Raw genomic sequence first — 21,514 nt, 5'->3', positions numbered from 1 at the left:
TACTCAAGAGTCCTTGAGCATGGACAGAGTTCCTACTCCAGTCCTCTGAAGATGCCGGCCACAGAGACTGGCGAAACGTCAGGAAGAACAACCTTCAGAACACGGCCAAGGAACCCAAAAAATCCACAATAACAATCAGATCTCAGCCGTGAAAGCCTTCAAGACTACAGCTTAAAACATGTTGGCCTCTTTATCACCCAACCGTTCACCTTTAGCCAAAAGCACCACTGAGATGGAGCATTCAAGAACTTTTGTAAAATTGACTTTGGCATTCAGGTGATAAGAGGTTCCTCTCCCTTGGTGTTCCAGGAAAGTCAGCCCCTGGTCCCAAACCAGAGATGTAGACTGTATTTGGATGCAGGTGAAAAAAAAGATTGAGGTCATACACGTAGTGTGTGTATCCGCAACAGCTCAACTAGCAGTTTTGTGAAGCTGAAGGCAAAGAGAAAATTGGTGTTGATATTTAGAAATCCTTTTTTTTTGCTCTCTGGAATATTCTTCCATTCCTTCATTCTTTCAGTTTAGTTTACTAAACAATACTGCGACCTTATTACCCTATTAGGATTGAGTGTGTGTGTGTGTGTGTGTGTGTGTGTGTGTGTGTGTGTGTGTGTGTGTGTGTGTGTGTGTGTGTGTGTGTGTGTGTGTGTGTGTGTGTGTGTGTGTGTGTGTGTGTGTGTGAGAGAGAGAGAGATTGCAGAGGAATGATGCTTGTGTGAACTTCGAGTGAATAGGTCACAAAACTACGATGCTCTGTAGTTTCCTCTTCACAGTCACCAGGAAATGGCTATTTGCATTTTCAGCATAATTTTTGGCAATGTTGCTTTTATTTTATTTTATTTTATTTTAATGGACATCCAAAAATGCACCGAGAGTCACGGACCCAGGAATGGAGCTGCTCAGAATATCTCTTACAGTGTACACAGCGGGAGGCCAGATTTGAAAAAAAAAATTCCTCAGTTTAGATTCGGGTATGGCCGCCCAATGTGTTAACAAGACGCATCTGATACTCTTTCTTGTATCAATCTCCTCCCGTCTACACTTTTAAAATATTACAGATCTGCAAAATCTCTCCTAAAGATTATCTGTAAAAAAGGACAACTTTAAAGTGAAAGCACATCAAGGCGCCAAGAAAACCCTACAAAGAAAAGGGCATGAAAAATTGCCAGCAATTCTCAAGACAAAGTAGTCAGACTTGGCTAAAACACATACGCCAGGCAGGGCTTGCTGGGAAGACCATTTTTCAAATGGTCTCGGACTGGGATGGCCTATTTGAAGCTTTGAACTTATTTAATAACATTAAGCGAGAACACTTAACTATCTAAAAGAAGGATCAGGAGCATAAATCAGGCATCATTTCACATATTTCAGGATCAAAGCTGTAAAGCATAATGATTTGTAGAGACGTTTGAACAGCTGCAATATATCACTGGTCCTTTCGGAGGATACTTAGGCATATTAGTTGCCCAAATGATGATTTCTTTAGGTGGCTGTAGCCAAAAGAAAGGAAAATGGAAACTTTCAACCCCTTCATTTTACCAGTTGGTTGCTCCATAATCATGATTTATCTTGAATATTAACAGAGACAGATGTACAGTCCTATGAATTTGAATTACCAAAATTAAAAGTGCCAACGGAAATGAACAAAGACGCATCTCTTCCCAAGAAGTTCCTATGTGAGGGTATCAAGAAGATAATGTGATGAGCACTACTTTCTAAATCATATATCCAGAGGGCAGTTGCCATGGTTCACAAGAGATTGGGTACAATGATCCTAGCTAGGTATTTTTCTAAACATGTAGAAGCAGTATAAAAACAATTCAAAAGCCTTTTAAAAATGGCAAGTTAACAACCAGCACCCCTAAGAAAATTTATCACTTAAAGGCCTACCTGAAGATGAAGGTCTTTGTGTGATGATGGAAGGACAAGAGGAATGGGGCCAAGCTGGCTTCTCAAGGCAATGTATTCTGAAGCGTGGAAGGCCTTATCTCATGTCCTCACCGAGACAACTGAGAAAAGGGCCTCCCCGTCGTCCTTGTTTAGTCGTTTAGTCGTGTTCGACTCTTCGTGACCCCATGGACCAGAGCACGGCAGGCCCTCCTGTCTTCCACTGCCTCCCGGAGTTGTGTCAAATTCATGTTGGTTGCTTCGCAGACACTGTCCAGCCATCTCATCCTCGGTCGTCCCCTTCTCCTCTTGCCATCACACTTTCCAAACATCAAGGTTTTTTCCAAGGAGTCTTCTCTTCTCATGAGATGGCCAAAGTACTGGAGCCTCAGCTTCAGGATCTGTCCTTCCAGTGAGCACTCAGGGTTGATTTCCTTTAGAATTGACAGGTTTGTTCTCCTTGCAATCCAGGGGACTCTCAAGAGCCTCCTCCAGCATCACAATTCAAAGGCATCAATTCTTCGGCGGTCAGCTTTCTTTATGGTCCAGCTCTCACTTCCATACATCACTACAGGAAAAAACATAGCTTTGACTATTCGGACTTTTGTTGGCAAAGTGATGTCTCTCCTTTTTAAGATGCTGTCAAGATTTGTCATCGCTTTCCTCCCAAGAAGCAGGCGTCTTTTAATTTCATGGCTGCTGTCTCCATCTGCAGTGATCATGGAGCCCAGGAAAATAAAATCTGACACTGCCTCCATATCTTCCCCTTCTATTTCCCAGGAGGTGATGGGTTCAGTGGCCATGATCTTAGTTTTTTTGATGTTGAGTTTCAGACCATTTTTTGCACTCTCCTCTTTCACTCTCATTACAAGGTTCTTTAATTCCTCCTCACTTTCTGCCATCAGACTGGTATCATCTGCGTATCGGAGGTTGTTGATATTTCTTCCGGCAATCTTAATTCCGGTTTGGGATTCCTCCAGTCCAGCCTTCCGTATGATGTATTCTGCATATAAGTTAAATAAGCTGGGGGACAATATACAGCCTTGTCATACTCCTTTCCCAATTTTGAACCAATCATTTGTTCCATATCCAGTTCTAACCATTGCTTCCTGTCCCACATATAGGTTTCTCAAAAGACAGATAAGGTGGTCAGGCACTCCCATTTCTTTAAGAAATTGCCATAGTTTGCTGTGGTCGACACAGTCAAAGGCTTTTGTGTAGTCAATGAAGCAGAAGTAGATATTTTTCTGGAACTCTCTGGCTTTCTCCATAATCTAGCGCAAGTTAGCAATTTGGTCTCTAGTTCCTCTGCCTCTTCGGAATCTAGCTTGCACTTCTGGGAGTTCTTGGTCCACATACTGCTGAAGCCTACCTTGGAGGATTTAGAGCATAACCTTGCTAGCGTGTGAAATGAGTGCAATTGTACGGTAGTTGGAGCATTCTTTGGCACTGCCTTTCTTTGGGATTGGGATGTAGACTGATCTTTTCCAATCCTCAAGGCCTCCCCAGAAGATCTTAAACGCTGAGAAGGCTTGTATGGGGTGATACAATACTTCGGATAACCTGGACCCAAGCCAACAATGAATCAGCATTACATATCCAAAGCAAATCATGGACTGCAGCCCACTTCACCACATGCATGGCATTGCTGTCCTTGAAAGTTTACAACAAATAGGTTTTTTTTTATTTCCTAAGGTTCTGCAAGATCCTGTTGTTTGTTTCTCATACCCTGTAAACCCTGGGATACCCATAGCCGGTACTGAGGTACCACTATCAAAGACCAGCTCGGCACTTGCACTGAAGTGAAGCTACACCGCTTCAATTGTGGCTGAGTACTGCATGGACTTACGGTGGACAGAAGTTCTCCTTCAGTGCAACACATCACTGGGCAACAACTGCGCTGCAGACTAGCCCGAGTCATTTCCAAACAGTAATGGGGTGAGAGCTTGAGGATAAGAGAATGGCTTGCCTAAGGCCATCTCAGAGCTTGCAAAAGTTACATTTTTGGGGTACTACTTTCAGGGTTCTCCAGCCAGCATGTCTAAACATCGGATGCATATCCGGTCCACAAAAACCTTTGGTAATTTAATGAAGTGCTGAATAATTTATTGGTTTAGGTATCTGCCTGTGGAGCCAAAGGGTTGAGAGTTTGATTCCTTACTGTGCCTCCTTGACAGGATCTGGACTTGATAATCTATAAGGTATTTTCCAGCTTTGCAGTTCTATAATAATAATAATAATGATAATAATAATAATAATAATAATAATAATAATAATAATAATAATAATAATAATAATAGTAATTATTATTATTATTATTATCATCATCATCATCATCATCATCATCATCAATTAATTAATTAATTAATTAATTAATTAATTAATTAATTAATTAATCTTTAAGGCATTACAAGACACTGTTATTTTTTGCTCCTGCAGACTAATATACTTAGCCCTCTTCCCCTCTCCTGATGACCAAGTCATCCAAGGTTTTCCCTGAATTGCAAAACTGCTTGTTTTTCTTAAACAAAGTCTATAGCATTGACTCTAACTCTTGAGTCACAACTCTCTCTCTCGCTTGCTCACCATGCTACAGTAACTCATATCCAAATCAGCAATCTCAGCAAACTTAAACATATCCAATCAGTGATCAACGTTCCTTAATCATGCTGCTGCTTCTTCCTTTATGAACACCTTGGGGACTTAAACAGAGGTGGCAAAGCTACAGCACATGTCCCTCCCTTTCCTCCCCCACCAGGGTCTCTCTTTTTTTATCTTCCTGCAAAGTCTTGTTAGGATGCAGATAATCCCAGCTTTCTTATAATTTCAAGCTTTCATGTTTCCCAAGATCAGTTAAATATTTGATGGCAATTATGCAAATCAACGCAATTTATGTGCATATCCGCTCGTTTTGCATATTTTATTTTACAACCACTATGGAATATTTGTTGACTTTGCACCAAGGCATGGATAAGAAGGAGCCGCAAAGAAGGACTTAGTGGGTAAGAAAGGATTGCAAGGTTTATGGATAAAAGGACATGTTTGGGTGAGATGGGAGACAGGCAAGCATCGGTTCTAGCCAATTCTCTGGCTCTGCATACTGTGGGAATCTATGAAGCTTGTGTGCAACCCAAATCATGCTGATGCAAAACCACCACCCAATTAATTCTTGCTCTCTGTAAGATTCCAACCAGTCAGGGATCCTATAGTAAGGTATTCATTATTTATAGCACCATCATGTGGCCTATGGAAAGACGACACCATGAGTAATGACCAAAAAATAATAATAATAATTTAACCAGGATTGGCTAGTCTGGTATTTTTTATAGACCTGAAGGGATAGCCTTGTAAGATCCAGCACACAATCAATGGAAAAACTAACTCGCGCATGCATGCATGCACACATGCCCACACATGCAAACTGGCTCAAAATATGTGATTATTCAACAAAGAAGATATTTGAGAAGGACCCAGGTGGATCAGCTCCAAAGTTCATCTAATTTAGCATTCTGTTTTCCAAGGGGTCTATCACAGATATATAAGGAGCCGAGAGGCGGGTCATGAGGACAACAGAATTCTTGATTGGCTGCACCCTCCTCAGTTTATATTCGAAGGAATACCACTAAATATGCAGTTTTGCAAATGTCCACTAAAATAAATCTGTTGTTTACATGTTTATGCTGACCCCTTCTGAACCCATCTAAAAATATATTGCAACAATGTTATAATAAAAGAGGGCTGGATAATTGGAATGTGCAGGTAAAAAAAAAGCCAACGTTTGGGAAACCCATGTATGAAATTCCTGGAAATGAATGGCCCAGCATATTGTACCAGTTCAGATATATATACTTCTACCCCCTATAAGAACTTCACTTAGGAAAGCAACCTTATTCAATTCACTAATGGGCTTCCATAGCATTAAAGACACATAGAGTTTGAGTGCATTTGGCTCATTATCCTCAATAATGCTTAGCAGAAAGATTTAATGTAAAATCTTTTAGTAGGGAGGGGAGATAAAATCTTTACTGGGGGCAGGGGAGAGAAAAAGCAATACGTAAGTTGGGCTGTTTCTGTGGATCTTAATTGATTTTTAATCTGCTGATGGTAGACTATAAATAAATGCTTAAAGCACATGCTAGTGCAAGTCAATAGGAACGTACAGTATATTAGCTTGCTTTCAGAGAATTATGAGAAAGATCGAAGAACTCAGAAGCACTCCCAGGCCTAGAGCTGAAGGGTTTCTCTTTCTCTTCACGAGTGATTTGAATGATGCATTCATGAATATATATGTATATTGCCAAACCAGGATGGAATTGCAATACAATGTTGCATTGCTGAGCACGCTGGTTCTGAACTGCAGCCAGACAGTCACGTTCTCTTCCAGATCCCTCCATTCCATTGTCGTGCAAAAAAGCAACTGTCGTCATCTCCCGCCAAAAATAACTGTTCCAAGCTCTGCCCAGGAGGCTGAGTTAGGCACTACTTCAGGTGGTCAAGTAAGTATTCTGGCAAAATGCATGCTTCCACATTCCTAGAAGAGCCACCTTTACTACTTTGGAGAGCTCCTCTGCCTGCTGCCCCGCTGTGGGGAACAGCTCAGTCAGGAACCAGCAACAATTTCTGGATAGCTCAGAGGTTGGAAGTTCAATCCTGCACCGTGCCTCCTTTGACACGGGCTGGACTCGATGGTCCATAGGGTCCCCTCCAGCTCTGGAGGTCTCAGGCTACCCCATCTTTCCTCCAGTAAGCTCAGAACAGCAGACATGGCGTTATTTCTCCCCACTTTAGGCTCAACATGACCCTGTGGAGCAGGCCAGGGACTGGCCCAAGGTCATTCAACAGTCATGTGCAGATTCGAACTGAGGTCTCCTGGGTCCAAAACTGTAATTGCTCTGCCACACTGCCTTTAGCAATGCTGCAGCCAAGAAATGTGGCTTGCTAGCGCTTAGCATGGCCTAGATCAGTGGTTCTTAACGTGGGCAATAATGCCCCCCAGGGGGCGATTTCATTTTCCAGGGGGGCGGTAGAACGAAAAGGGGCGGTGTGGGGGCGAAAGAACAGAAGGGGGCGGTAGGGGGGCGCTGGAGTGAGCCAAACCTGTGAAGGCGACTGCAGCCGCAGTGCTGGCAGTAGATCCGGTGCTGCTGCCGCCGCCAGATGATCCAGCTCTTTCTACCTGCCACGTCTCACCTTTCTCCTTTAGGTGAGCACTGAGTGTGGATCGGTTAGAAGGAAAGGGTCTCTTTGGTCCTCATCCTCGCCCCGTGAAACGCTGCCTCGCACCCGGGTGGGGAGGGAGACTAGGTAGGTAGGTAAGTAGGTAGGTAGGTAGGTAGGTAAGATATCATCACCTCAAGGAGGGGGGCGATGATAACTTCCTCAATGACTCAAGGGGGCGTTTCTTTCAAAAAGGTTAAGAACCACTGGCCTAGATGCTTTATTCTGAAGGTCTCCCCTAGGTGATCTTCCAGGATATGCTATCTGAAGCAGGACTTCTCTGAGCCCGATTCTTGGGCCTGTGGGCTTTATCAAAAACTATACTAGCCACTCCATTGCTGAGGCCCCCTCCTTGTTGTCCCACCTGCTTCTGCTTCCCCTTCATGCCACCTGCCCTCTGTCTGGCTCCTTAAGAGTAAACAAGATAGGATCCACGAAGAACAGAAGCGGGAAGATAAGCAGCCATAAGAGGGAGAGGATATATCTTCTTCTGCCTCTGGCTGCAGGAAAGCTAGGGTCGCCATGGCTAATGAGCTTTGTTTCCAACCCAGTCATAGCCATACCCCTTCTTTCTCTCATACACTCTGGGGTCCGTCTTCACAGTTTGAGATAGTTCTGCTTCTTGTAGCCCCCCTCCCCCACTGATTTTCCATGGTTGAACAGTGATTTGAATCCAGGTCTTTCAAGCCCCAGTTCAACCTTCTGTCTGCTTTGTCCACTACAGCGCAATTGACTCTGGTTTTATTTTGTTTGGGGAAATGAAGAAACGCCATTGACTGTATATCCAGAGATGTAATACCATCACACCTCTGGCTTGTATCGGCCAACCTTGCAGGTGCCATCTTGGAGCTTTTAACTGTACAGATCTTGAAACTTCAATGTCTGTTTGTTCTTGCAATCTTTGCAATCTTTCAACCTGAGGTAGAGTCTACTGTACCCGAGGCTTATCTTCATTTTTTAATTTTAGTGATCCAGTTAAAATATTACCCATCATTGTTTTTTTATTCCTTCCGGGCTCTCAGGGATAGCACAGGGATAAAATGTGAGCAGAGAAGAAGAGGCTATACTGACTTGAACTCCCTGGAGGAAGGAAAAAACTAAATTGGACTTGAGGCCTGGATATTTGCTGAAAAAGGCTTCTACGCCCAATTCAGGGGCTAGGATTGGGGCCTCTCTCCCTCTACATTTCGTACCCTCCGGATATCAGAAAATCAATACTTCATGTTCCACTGGAAAACCGGAAGTTCTAGTCACTGCCTTAAAAAAGCAAATGGTTGGAATAATTAGTCCAAATGTATTAATAGGATACAGGGTCTCACCATTAATTGTTTAATCCTTAGCTTCATAATACAGTTCCAATTTATTATCCCCCTTCTTTCTTTTTCACCCCCACTATGAACTGAGACAAGTACAATAATTAAAATAAATTTCAACCCTACCATTTGGAACATGGCCAAAAAAATTTCCCCCTCTTTTCTTCCTCCCCCAACTCTCGAGAACTTATAATTTTCTTCTCTTTTCCCCACAACCTAAAAAAATTAGGGAGAGTTTTGACAGCTTGGCATAAAACAGTGACTAACCGTTGGGTGAAACCGAAGGCGAATCACTGTTTTAATCATGACCTTTCAGCTGCCCTCGATGGGGATACCAGGAGGGTTGGAGGTCGGAGAGAAATTGGCCACTTAACAGACACAATGGCTGATTGACGGCCTCATGCAGCTAAACAGATTCAGGGTTGCAAATAAGAACCGCCCTTCCCCCCCTCCCTGAAATGCCAGGAGCTGATCCGCCATCAAAACATGTGCTTGAAGCTAATGTGGACTGTAGCAGAGATGGAAAACATGACCTTTGAGAAAAATGATAAACATAACCCTTTTCACGTTGTCTGTTCCAGGTCACACTTCTCTCTTGTCCTGCATTACTCCGAGGGCGTTTGTCACACACGCGACTCTTTATTTATCCTCTCGAAGCAATGCTCGGTTTAAAAAAAACAAAACTGGGCTAAACTTGCCATCGGTATTCCTCCACCGCATTGTTGTGACCATGAATCACTCTATTACAAATTAAATTTAAGTAACAGTGTAAACTGTAACGCAGGCTGCAAGATTGTATTAAATTTAATGCAACGCGTATTGGCAAGTTGTCCCACAGGGGCCGCACGGTTATTAGTGGCAAAGAGGTTTCTAAGCGGGGTATAGATGTGATACGTAATTGAGTGTTCAGCGTCGTTGCCATAAAAAGGAGACGTCACATTTGTATTCATTGGCCTTGTTAGAGGAACAATAAAAATTATGTAAAATAAGTCACATGTTGGAAGCTGCAAGCAAAGTTCTCCTCCATCAGTACGCAAAAAAATAACTGAGCTGGTGAGCATATCATTCTTTATTGGCAAAATGGCCATCGTTATGATGAGGTGTGTGTGTGTGTGTGTGTGTGTGTGTGTGTGTGAGAGAGAGAGAGAGAGAGAGAGAGAGAGAGAGAGAGAGAGAGAGAGAGAGAGAGATTGAACAGGAGCTATATCAATTGAAGAACCAGCAGTGAAATTTGTTCCTATACCAAGTTTTCCCCTGTGTTCAGCATTTAAGTTCCCTTTGTATAATTTGCTTATATGGGGAAAAATTAGGGGGTACACTAGGGGTGGAGGAGGGATTGAACTTATTTGCCACTTTTAATAGGTTTAGTTACATGAGGTTGTCAATCAGCAGTCATGGATACATATTTATACATTCAGAGCCATTAACACCCAAGCTTTAAAGTGATCGCCAGAATTGTATCTTGATCTTGAGCCTCCATGAGTGTTAAGATCTTTAGATGTGACTCGTTTTTCGGTCCTGCCACCCTCATAGGCATGTTTAGCACGGAAACAAGAGAAGATCCTTTTTGGGGCTGCTTCTATGCTGTGGAACTCCCTACCACTAGAAGCTAAGTGTTCTCCCTCACTGCCTGACAAAACTAAGACTTTTCCTTCCCGAAAGGATTTTGGTAAATGAGCTGCCAAAGGAGCGGGTTTTATGCTGGTAGTGGTGATGATGATCACTGGTTATTTTACCGGCTGCTCCTCTTCATCCCAACTGCCAGAAAGAAAGAAATAAACAGATGCGGTGAGAGAGAGAAAGGAAAGATAAAGTTCAGCCACCGGCCGCCTCTTTCATGGTGCTTTCCCCCCCCTATGGGGGCAAAGAGTAAATGGGCGAGGAGACATTTTTGGTGGGAAATCTGAGTGAGTCCCAGTCTAGGATGAGAGAATGTTCTGGCCTGTCTACATGTCCTTCAAAATAAAACTAGGTAACATACGTAAGCACCCTTTTATGAAGTGTAATATGTAATTTAGACCCTAGTATGACATTCAGAGCTGTGGGGCTGGGTGGTATGAGGGGAGCATGGAATCAGCATATGGACAGAACCCAAAAGTTCAGAGTATTAATTTTGGCCTTGGGGACAGATAAAATTAATGGACAGAGACACAACCAAAAGAAAGCATTGTTTCATTGGCCACTCTGTGTATAAAACCACCCTTTAAAGTTCCCTTATGACTGGACTTTTACTACAAAATAAAATTCTTTAATGGTATTTTTTATCAAAGTTGAAAGGTGTTATATTTGAACAACATGAAAAATAATATTTAAAATAATTCTCCTTAACCAACACTTTCTTTCCCTGGCCTCATCCATCAACTCTAACATTTATGAAACCACCCTCACTGTATCACCATAAAAAGATCAGGAAACAGAAGAGTCCTCACCAGAATTTAACACCCAAATGGCGTTTAAATGTGTATTCGGGTCCTCTTTAGCCTTACATTTGACAGAAATGAAAATAAAACAAGCATTTTAAGCTCCTCGAAATGACAATATCATGTTATCTAGATAAGCAACACAAAACCATTATTGAAATTCTGATAGCATTTTGCTGTACTGGTGGAGGGAAATTACCTGTAATACATAGTTTAAATAATTACTTTTAAACAAAAGCTTCTTTTCTGTGACGCTTATTTATCTTTCGAGGCCAACTCGGCAGGGCTATGCATTTTATTAAAATTGCCTTCAGACTGCTAATGGCAGGGCGTATGTGAGGAGAGGAGACGCAATGGCAGTTTAACTCCCTTTTCTAATATTGGGAGCTAGTCCAGACACTTAAGAGCCAGGAATCTGCTGTGCATTTGACTAGTGTTATCAACACTTTTCCTTGTTAATGATACTGGTGGCAGCATTTCTTTCTGATGGGTCAGATTTAAGTAGGAAAGCTTATAATTGTGTTCACAATAGATGTTTTCTTTTTTTTTAAAAAAAGTACTGAAATATCTTCTGTTTGTGCTAAGCCTTATGACTTGAGAATTATCCTGCCAACTCTTGTTCAGTAGGAAAACACTCTCTTCTCCCGCCCCTGTGGCCTGGCATGAAATATAACTACACACTGACAACGCTAGGAAGGAAGAGAGGTATAATTATAAGGACCTTGAAATCTGCCTTGTACTGAACCACACCGTGGAACCACCTAGCCCACTCTTGTCAACTCTGATGGCCAGTGATTCTCCGAGGTTTAAGGTAAGATCCTTTCCTAGCCCTATCTGGAGATGCTAGGGACTGAATCTGCGATAGTACTCTACTGCTCAGCTGCAGCCCTCCACACCCAGTATTTCATGGTGATCTTCTGGCCAAGTATTAAACAAGCTTCACTGTTTAGCTTCTGCAATCAAACAAGACCAGCATGCTTAGGGTGTTGTGGTGGACGATGCATGCATCTGCATTCCAGTTACAGTGGCGAGAATCCATTTTAATGGCAATGATTCCATCCTATGGAATCCTGGGATCTGTAGTTTGGGGAGATCCACAGAAGAGCTCTACAGCAGTGGTCCCCAACCTTGGGCCTCCAGATATTCTTGGACTTCAACTCCCAGAAGCCTTCACCACCACCTCTGCTGGCCAGGATTTCTGGGAGCTGAAGTCCAAGAACATCTGGAGGCCCAAGGTTGGAGACCACTGCTCTACAGCACAGAATTCCAGGGAAACTTCAGTTATCAATTTTCTGTGGCCAGGAGCATAGAACGGCCACCCAGTGTTAGACACATGTCACGTAACTTCAAAACAAGAAGAGCCCTCTTGGTGGCTGCTCCCAGGCTATGGATCTTCCATCCAAAGGAGGCAAGGCTGTTTCTTTCTTAATGTCCTTCTGCCAGCAAGCAAAGCTATTGTTAATTAATCTAGCAGTTGGACATTTTGGCCAGAATCTTTTCATGCCACATGACGTTTCAATGTTGTTTTTAAATGGGTTTAAACTGTATTAGTTTAGTATTTGTTTTAATCTCGCAATCTATTTAATAATGTTTTAATATTTTATTTACCTTTCAGAATTCTATCCGTGTTCATGTAATAAAACAGTGCCAGCTAATTGTGGCTAATTTATAAGGTGCCAAGGCTTGTCTCAGCTGCACCCTTGGTCATACACTCAATCAAGTCCTGGCATTTCATCAATTTGCTACAATAAGGTGTAGCTAAATGATGTAAACCTTACGCAGACACCAATTGGATTTCAGCCTCTGTTTTTTTTCCAACTGGATCTGTTTATGCAAATACCGTATTTTTCGCACCATAAGACGCACTTTTTTCCCACAAAACAGGGGGGTGGAAAGTCTGTGCGTCTTATGGAGCGAAGAAAACAGATTATATTTTCCTGTTTTCTTCTCCTAAAAAATTGGTGCGTCTTATGGAAAGGTGCGTCTTATGGAGCGAAAAATACGGTATCTGTTGTAAGCCACCCTGGGTCCTGCAAGAGAGAAAGGTGGGATATACATTAAATAGAGGAAATGCCCTGAAAATATAGGCTGCTTTGCATTTCAGTTATAAGTATGTCCAAGCATTGAATTTTGATCTTTGTTTTTAATTTCAGTGTCCATTAGCTTAATTCCGTGTCTTTGCCTGGTTTGAAACAAATCCTCTCTGAAGCACTATCAAAAAGGCTGGTTTACCTGTGTACTGCTTTGACCCCCCCCCCCAAATTCATTTAAATTACATTTTTCACCCCAGTCCTCTGCCTGAAAAAAAACTTACAAAGCAAAATGTGGAACTTATAAACTTCATTACTCGGATTTCAGATGGGGGGAAGAAAGATATTTCTAACAATGAGGATACCCAGATTGGAGGATGGGGTGGGAGAAAGAATAAGCAGTTGTAGAAGATTTTCCCCCTATGGCCAAAGAGTAAGCGGATCTCTCAAGCTGAATGGATAGACATTTAAAAATATATATATCAGAAGTTATTAAAAATATGAAGGATCATCCTCTAAGCAGGCAAAGATTTGCCGGAGGGAAAAGGGACAGGCACAGCCTGACCTTAACTTCAAAGGAAATAGTGTAACTTATATATAAAATTAGCTCACTAGTCATTTGAATGGAAAGTGAGATTATTACCAATGGAACTGTAATAGTCCAGTGAAGGCGAAAGTTGTTCCAAATTTCTTCTTTAGAAAATGGGGAAGAGAGGAGGCTAATATTCTATCCTTCTCTGAATGCTTCCAGATGAGATTTATGGCTTCTTTTTGTATCTGAGAGGGCTGTGTCTGCATGGAAAGCAGACCTAAGGAAAGCTACTTTCTACAGACTACAGTTCCCATCTTTCCCTTCTGGAGAATTATTATCCAAAACAAGTTGCTCTTCAAAGTTCTGGTGAAAAATCTATATATAATAAGCCTGCTAAATCCACTCTTTAGAGACAAGTGGGGATTAATTTGGGAGGTGTTGACATCTCCCCTCACTTTATTTAATGTTTTCCCAGTAAACCCTCTTTCCCAGACACCTGTTTCATGTTCATGGTGGCAGAAGTGGGGTCTTCCTCTTAAAACCCCTTGGTCAGCGTTTTCCTTTTAATTCCACTTGACAGTTCCCTGGAGGAAAAGCAGGAAGTGTGGTCCTCACTCTAATTGGCTTCAAAAAAGTGTGATGTCATCACCTAACATCGTTTTGACTCAAATTAGGTGAATGCAATGTTTCCTCCTATCCCTCCAGTGGATTGTCGGGTTTAAAAAAGAAACAACAACAGGCCACATGGCTACTGCCAGCAAATTTGGCTCGATGGCCCATCCACTGAGATTGCCACCAGCACAGAGGGTCGTGAACATGGGGGGAAGGAATTTTGCCTTAGCCTTAGGGCTCATGTAGAAGAAGATTGTGCCCAGTCATCTTCCTCCATAGATCAATTAACACAGCCCAAATCTTGTCGGGGAAAACTGATTTCACGCCGGCGCTCACAAGACTGGTTGAGTGCCCAATTTCATAAGCAGTTGGCTAACAGGTGTGCAAAGGGTGGCCCTTTCATCAGAGGAAGGGATCAATTAAATGGTTCCTTTTCCACTCTGAATTTCCCCAGATAGGATTTTGACCCAAAAGTTTTAATTAGTCACTACGGGCAACTTAAGTAAATGAGATGGAAAGCTACTATCTTTCTCTCTCTCTCTAATGCTATCTGCTATGTTGCTGCACAGGAAAAATATTGCAAGCGTCCATTCTTTCTAAACCGAATGGTAGCTGCTACTGATTAGCTTCTTTCTATAATAAATGCACAACATTGCTGTTTATTAAAATGGAAAGGTATTTAAATTAAGTCACTTTATTGTTATTCAATTCTTACAAAAAATCTTTATGGATGTGGGATATTGTGCTTCTGTATCCATGATTCAAAATGCCAGAAAATGGCCTGATGTTGCTACACAATGTCGCGCCTGCACTGCCAGCAGGAAAAAGAATGCCAAGCTTTACATGGCAAAGGGCAGCCTGAATGTTGATGGCACTAATGACAGCAGTCCACCTGGTCTACAGGATGCACTCTTGTTTCTTGGACTTAATGAAATGGTGAAGCAAAGGTATCAGTAAGTGCAACCCATACAGTGGAGAAACATACACAACCTTTAACCTCCTAGGTAAACTAATGTCTCTGGAATGCAGACTAGAAAGCTATGTTCTAATTTCTAAACCCTTTCCTTGGGGTATGCAACTTGAGGAAGAAAAGCTGTAACTGACTGAATGTTATTGGTTTGCAGGATGCGAGCAGAGGCATTAATGATATGACATTTTGGAGATCATTAACTCAAATAGTCATTACACATCAGAAGTGACTTGATGGCACATAACATTGTTGGAGCTTTTTTCTTAATTATCACACAATTGTATAGTGACAAGGCAGATGGAATAATTAAAACTATGACAGGACATAGGCACTCTTTAAAGAAAACTTGTCTTTTGACTGTTTCTGTGACCTTTCCTTGTCCTCTAAATATTTCCTTTCCCAGGCCACAAAGCTGCAACAATGTATCTACTTACTAGACTGTTGCTGGTAAGCCAGTTCCACACATGCTCAGTCTTACAATAAATTTAAATAAATAAATGAATAAATAGGCTGCATTTCTTTTTCGAAAGGCCTTTTTTGAAGATCAGTAGTTCAGCCCCTGAAGCTGAATTCTTTCCAAATTAAACAAAGAAGAAGATGGGGTTAATTTTTCAAGATAAGCATGGATTGGTCTTTTTAATTTGTATAAGCTATTTTAATTCTCAAGGTGTTTAGGATTCCTTGTTTCTGCACAGGGGGAATAGTTTTACAAAATCATGAACTGAAAACTCTTTGCCCAAACGTCCCAAAGTTTGGCACAAAGCAAGAGCAGGCTATCTAAAGTTCAGTTTCAAGTTATAATTTTTGTTTGGGTTTTTTATCCATTTTTATCATTTTTAGAATTGCCTTGTAGGATGTTGATTTGTTCTGCTGTACAATAACACATTTGCTGCAACATATAGCTATGATCTGCTGTCAAGTCGGAACTGATTTATAGAACCCTAATAGGACTTTCAAGGTAAGTGAAATATTTAGTGAGTGGCTTTATCAGTTTCACACCTCCAATGAGCTTCCATGACTGAGCAGGGATTCAAAGAAGAAACTGGTACAGGCACATGTAATGAAATGGGTCCCCGTATCCATGCACATCACTGGAAGAAAACTACGTGGCTATGCATAATTCCCCCAATGACTGCAATCCTGTGGCCAGTTGAAGAAGGCATGTGAGTGCCTTAGGGGTGCAAATCCTTGTTTGTCATTCCATGTGAAGGCACTGCAAAACTGTTCACTTCCCCCATTATGGTGAGGTATTTTATGTCACTGTAGATTAAATGCAACAAATAGTCAATAACTTCCTCATTCTCCAACTTTTTTGAATCCTGACAACTTTACATCAGTGAGATTTGCCAGCTTTGCATGAAAATGGGACCCCAGGCTCATTCTCTCTCTCTCTCTCTCTCTCTCTCTCTCTCTCTCTCTCTCTCCCCTTCCCCCCCCCCGGGGGGGGAGAGGTGAGGTTCTGGTTTTTTTGCACAATAAACTATCAAATTCTGCACAGTTTGATGCCCTTTCCAATGAACCCTGAACAGGAAAGATGGCCTTCCTGTGCAGGAATTGTACAAATCCTATGCAGCTTCTCCTACACTTTCTGGATGAATCTGCCATTTTGCTCAGTAGTGGTAATAATCTCACACACCATGCCATTCTTTCCAGAAATGAAAACCATGAAGCACCTGTGAAATTTCAGGAAAAGAGATCTTGCAAAGAGAAGTCTCACTGTTAGGAGCAAAGATGATATACAGTAGACCACAGTATTCATGAGGGATCAGTTCCAAGGTTCCCATGCCCGTGGATGCCAAAAACTGTGGATATAGTGAACTCTATAAATTGATGTGAAGGAAGAATCTGACTTGTTTTTGTTTTTTAAAAAAGATATATCACTAGAAAGCCAAAGGCTGGGAGTTTGATTCCCCACTGGGCCTCCTGCAATAACACCAGCCAGCAAACTGCACAATCCCCGGATGCCTCCAGAAGAAGGGATTGTGTATTCTCTACCTTGAAAACCCTGGAAAGGGCCACCGTAAGTCAGAATCGACTTGACAGGACATAATACACACACACACAGGAACAGAACATACGAATTTTTGCCTTACAAAAAATGTAACAGGGGTGACTAGCTCCCCTCCATAAAAAAATCAAGACAGAGGAACAAAAAAGAAAGATCAAGAGACAGAGAGGATAAAAATGGAAATGGCAGGCTGGTATACCTGTAAAAATAAAGGAGCAAAATATTTGTTTTTTCAAAAACCAAAGTGGATTAACTATTATGCAAAGTATGCTATAGCATAGGCTCAGCCATATGGTAAACCCCTAGGTAAGGCTTAAAGTAGCTATGGATAAAACCATCATCCGCTAGGCACCAGCTGTTTCTGATCCTCACAACAGCATCTTGACACAGAGTGTTCAGCAGTGGTAATCCTCTATTTTTGATACAACAGGCACTGATACAGCACCATTAAAGATTTCTAGCGCAGAAGCAATGTTTTAGAAAAGATGGATTAGATAGATAGATAGATAGATAGATAGATAGATAGATAGATAGATAGATAGATAGATAGATAGATAGATAGATAGATAGATAGATAGATAGATAGATAGATAGATAGATAGATAGATAGATAGATAGATAGATAGATAGATAGATAGATAGATAAAGGAACCACTGATGCATGGCCTTTGTCCAAGAAATTCAGAAAAGTAGAGCAAGTAAACATTGCACAGAAACAGCTTCCATTTCTGATGCAAAACAAAAAGCAAAAAACATTGTTATCTTGCTGATTTCCCAATACCTATGATCTCATGAGTGTCACTTCTAACAGAAAAATAGGGGATGAGGCAACCTCTGCGGAGCCAAGGCTTCGTTTGAACGCTAGAACCTTATTGTACAGGGGTACAATGGTTATATGCGTTATATAATATAAATCACCCTCCTCGAAGTATGTGAGGACTATGAGCACATTTGTACATCCAATGGGCAAAGGCAGCATCCTATCAGCTGATCCTTCCACCCCACTGGATTGCTTCTGAGACAAACGAAGCAGAAGACTAGAATAAATTAATGGAATGATAGAAGACTTGTATATTATGTTGGTTGAAGTCCTGTTGCACAACGATGCAGGTGGAAGGCCAATGGCATAACATCTACTTATTCCCGGCTGTCAATTAAAGAGTCACCACTGCAGTTCCTGGAGGCATGCATGTCTGCTGACTTGGCTCGTCCTTCAGAATCCAAGCAGGGGCTCTGATTTCCAGGTGAAAGCCAGTTAATGTTACACTATTGGCCTTTCACTTGTATAAAAAAGCGATAGGATAATGTAATCATAGTGTAGAGGACAGAGTCTTGGATGAAGACTTAGGAGGCCTAGGTTCAAATCCATGCTTGGCTATGAAAACACAGTGGGGAAACTGGGAGTGGTAGACAACTTAAACAACTAATGTATTTTGGAAACTTTCTAGGGCGACCATGAATTGGAATCAGCTTAACAGCACATAACATAAATATTATATTGCACTACCTCTACCTGTGTCTGTATATTTGCATACACACATGTACGACAGCTACAGCACTCTTCCACACAAAATCAATGATTGTAGCAGATTACAACTGTTTTTTTAATATACTGTACACCATCCCAGTCATTACAATCAGTACATGTCCTCCATGAGAAGGGTTCCCAGAGACAATTCTCTTTTAAAGGTCTGTCACATCCAAGTCTAGTTTACTTAGGTGTCTTAGAACAGTGGTCCCCAACCTTGGGCCTCCAGATGGTCTTGGACTACAACTCCCAGAAGCCTTCACCACCACCTCTACTGGTCAGGACCACTGCCTTAGAAGACCACAAGCTAAACATTAGTTAATAGTGTGACACAGCAACAAAAAGCACCAGTGCTCTACTAGGCTGCATCAATGTAAGTGTAGTGTCCAGAACAAGAGAAGTTATAGTCCTACTCTACTCTGCTTTGGTTAGACCTCAACTGGAATTCTGTGTCCAGCTGTGTGCACCACAGTTAAGAAGCTGGAACCTGTCCACAGGAGGGTGACCAGGATGATAAAAGGTGTGGAAATCAAGCTCTATAAAGACATGTTGGGAGAAGGGCATATGTTTAGCCTACAGAGAGAAGACTAAGATCAGATATGATAGCTGTTTTCTTCAAATATTTGAAGGATTTTCATGTGGAAGCTTGTTTTCTCCAGCTGCAGAGGGCACACCTTGAAGTAAAGAATCCACATCACAAGGCTATTCCAATATACTAGGAAAAACTTCCAGACAATTAAAAGATGTTTGATAGTGAAACAACCTGTTGTGGGAGATAGTGAGTTCTTCTTCACTGGATGTTTTTATGTGGAAGTTGGATGGCCACCTGTTAAGAATTGCTTTAGGGTAGATTTGCTGTTTCTGCATGGACCTGGGTTCAATGACCTTTGTAGCCCCTTTCAGTCTATGATTCTACAAAGTACAACAAGATGGAAGATCTGAGCCTTAAAGTTATCAATGCATAGTCACAGTCACACTTTGGGAGCAAATTTAACAAGCGCACAGATTGCTTGCTCACAGCTTTCCCCACTCAGATGAGATGTCTGCTCACTCTGTTTAAATTGCACACGCCATTTCTAATTTGGAACCTATCAGCCAGAATCCTGTCAGTGACCACAAAAGGTTTTGTAGCAAGCTAAATTAACATTAGGGACATGGTGGCGCTGTGGGTTAAACCGCAGAAGCCTCTGTGCTGCAAGGTCAGAAGACCAGCTGTCGTAAGATAGAATCCACGCGACGGAGTGAGCTCCCGTTGCTTCTTCCAGCTCCTGCCAACCTAGCAGATCAAAAGCATGCAAATGCAAGTAGATAAATAGGTACCACCACAGTGGGAAGTTAAACAGCATTCTGTGTCTAGTTGCACTGGCCACATGACCACGGAAACTGTCTTCGGACAAACGCTAGCTCTATGGGTTGGAAACGGAGATGAGCACCGGCCCCTAGAGTCGGATACGACTGGACAAATTGTCAAGGGGAACCTTTACCTTTACCTATATTAACATTTCCAAGCAATGTCAATTTCCTATTCACGCCCTATGTTTATTCCCCCCCCCCCCGTCAATTCTCTCTTTGAGTTTCTGTGACTTTGTGTGGTACATAAGATGACAGGAACATTTTTTTAAACTACTATGCATGTTATCTGCCAGAATTTACTACATCACTCACATATTTATAACCACAGCAAGTATTCTAAGATGGAGTCCATACCAGAGGTGGGGGTGGGCAAGGCGAGGAGATGACATACAGATGAGAGAAGGAAAACAAGGGAGAGAAGAAACAAAGAGTGTATCTTATCTGGGCAAAATTGTTCTTCCTTTTAATCACTTCATTAAAAAGAAAGAAAGAATCCAGGCTTTGTCTTGCTGATGAAAAAGAAACACAAGCTCTTTCTGCCACATGGGTCAAAACCCCTGGAGAGAAAACCCTTTTTTATGTCATTAAAAAATAAACCACTGTCTCCGCTTAATACTACAAAGAAACAAATTAGAAGCTCAATTGGAGATGCACAGGATTATATGAAAATTATATACTTCTGAGGATATTCGCCACATTTTGCATGTATGCCTAGATAATACTGCAAACGGAAAGGAAGAGTACATCTTCCTGAAACTGCTAACATTTCAATTATCACTTGAAAAAACAGCTTCCATGGTTATTCTAAGCACTGGGCATCTCATGTTGAGAAGATCTGCCTCTACTGTCTGATCCGCAGGGTGCCACCAGTAATGTAGCTACAACAAAGAACCCAACGGCACCTTAAAGACCAACATTAATTACTGGCTTAAGCTTTCATGGGCCAGAGCCTGCTAAGTGATCTGCCATGCACAAAAGGTTATGGCATTTTTTAAAAAATGTGCTGTTCTTCAGACTGACACAACATTCTTCTGTTTTATGGAAAGGATTTCTATGGTTTAGGCTGCAATCCTTAAAAAAAAAAAATCTTTTCTATGGAATGAGTTCCATTAAGCATCAGGAAGCTTACTTCTGAGTAGACACACACAAGCTTGTACTGTTGGTCTATTTCCAGAGCAGTATTGAATGTTACTTGACTGTACTCTAGCCACCTAGAGTGGTCGAGTAGACCAGATAGGCGGGGTATAAATCAAATAAATAAATAAATAAATAAATAAATAAATAAATAAATAAATAAATAAATAAATAAATAAATCCATCCATCCATCCATCCATCCATCCATCCATCCATCCATCCATCCATCCATCCATACATACATACATACATACATACATACATACATACATACATACATACATACATACATGTACTCCATAAGTGGTTCAGAGGTGATTTTGAATAGTTTTTATGCACACTAAAAAAAGTTAGCAGAAAACAGTCTCTCTCCAAGGGGGGAAAAAAACTCAGATGCAAACAATGTACTTTGTGCTTTCATTCTTGAATCACAGTACACTAGTTTTGTTTTTCTTAATAAAACACAATGGAGCCCCCTTGTATTCCAAGTATGGGATGATCATGTGAAG

At 41.5% G+C, this 21,514-nt stretch overlaps 1 protein-coding gene and 1 long non-coding RNA gene across 5 annotated transcripts in view; one reads left to right on the top strand and one right to left on the bottom strand.

The window, feature by feature from the left end:
- The window catches only part of SOX5 (SRY-box transcription factor 5), a 918,192-nt gene that overhangs the window by 659,863 nt on the left and 236,815 nt on the right, over positions 1-21,514 (bottom strand). The gene's annotated exons all lie outside the window — the stretch shown is intronic.
- On the top strand, positions 565-9,595 carry LOC144583167 (uncharacterized). The gene is made up of 2 exons (XR_013536813.1): positions 565-646; positions 9,518-9,595. It is a non-coding gene; the product is annotated as an uncharacterized LOC144583167 (long non-coding RNA).

The sequence above is a fragment of the Pogona vitticeps genome, chromosome 5 (assembly GCF_051106095.1).
Source record: "Pogona vitticeps strain Pit_001003342236 chromosome 5, PviZW2.1, whole genome shotgun sequence".
Classification (NCBI taxonomy): domain Eukaryota; kingdom Metazoa; phylum Chordata; class Lepidosauria; order Squamata; family Agamidae; genus Pogona; species Pogona vitticeps.
Note: the sequence above shows the minus strand (reverse complement) of the source record. Positions and strands in the feature narration are given on the sequence as shown.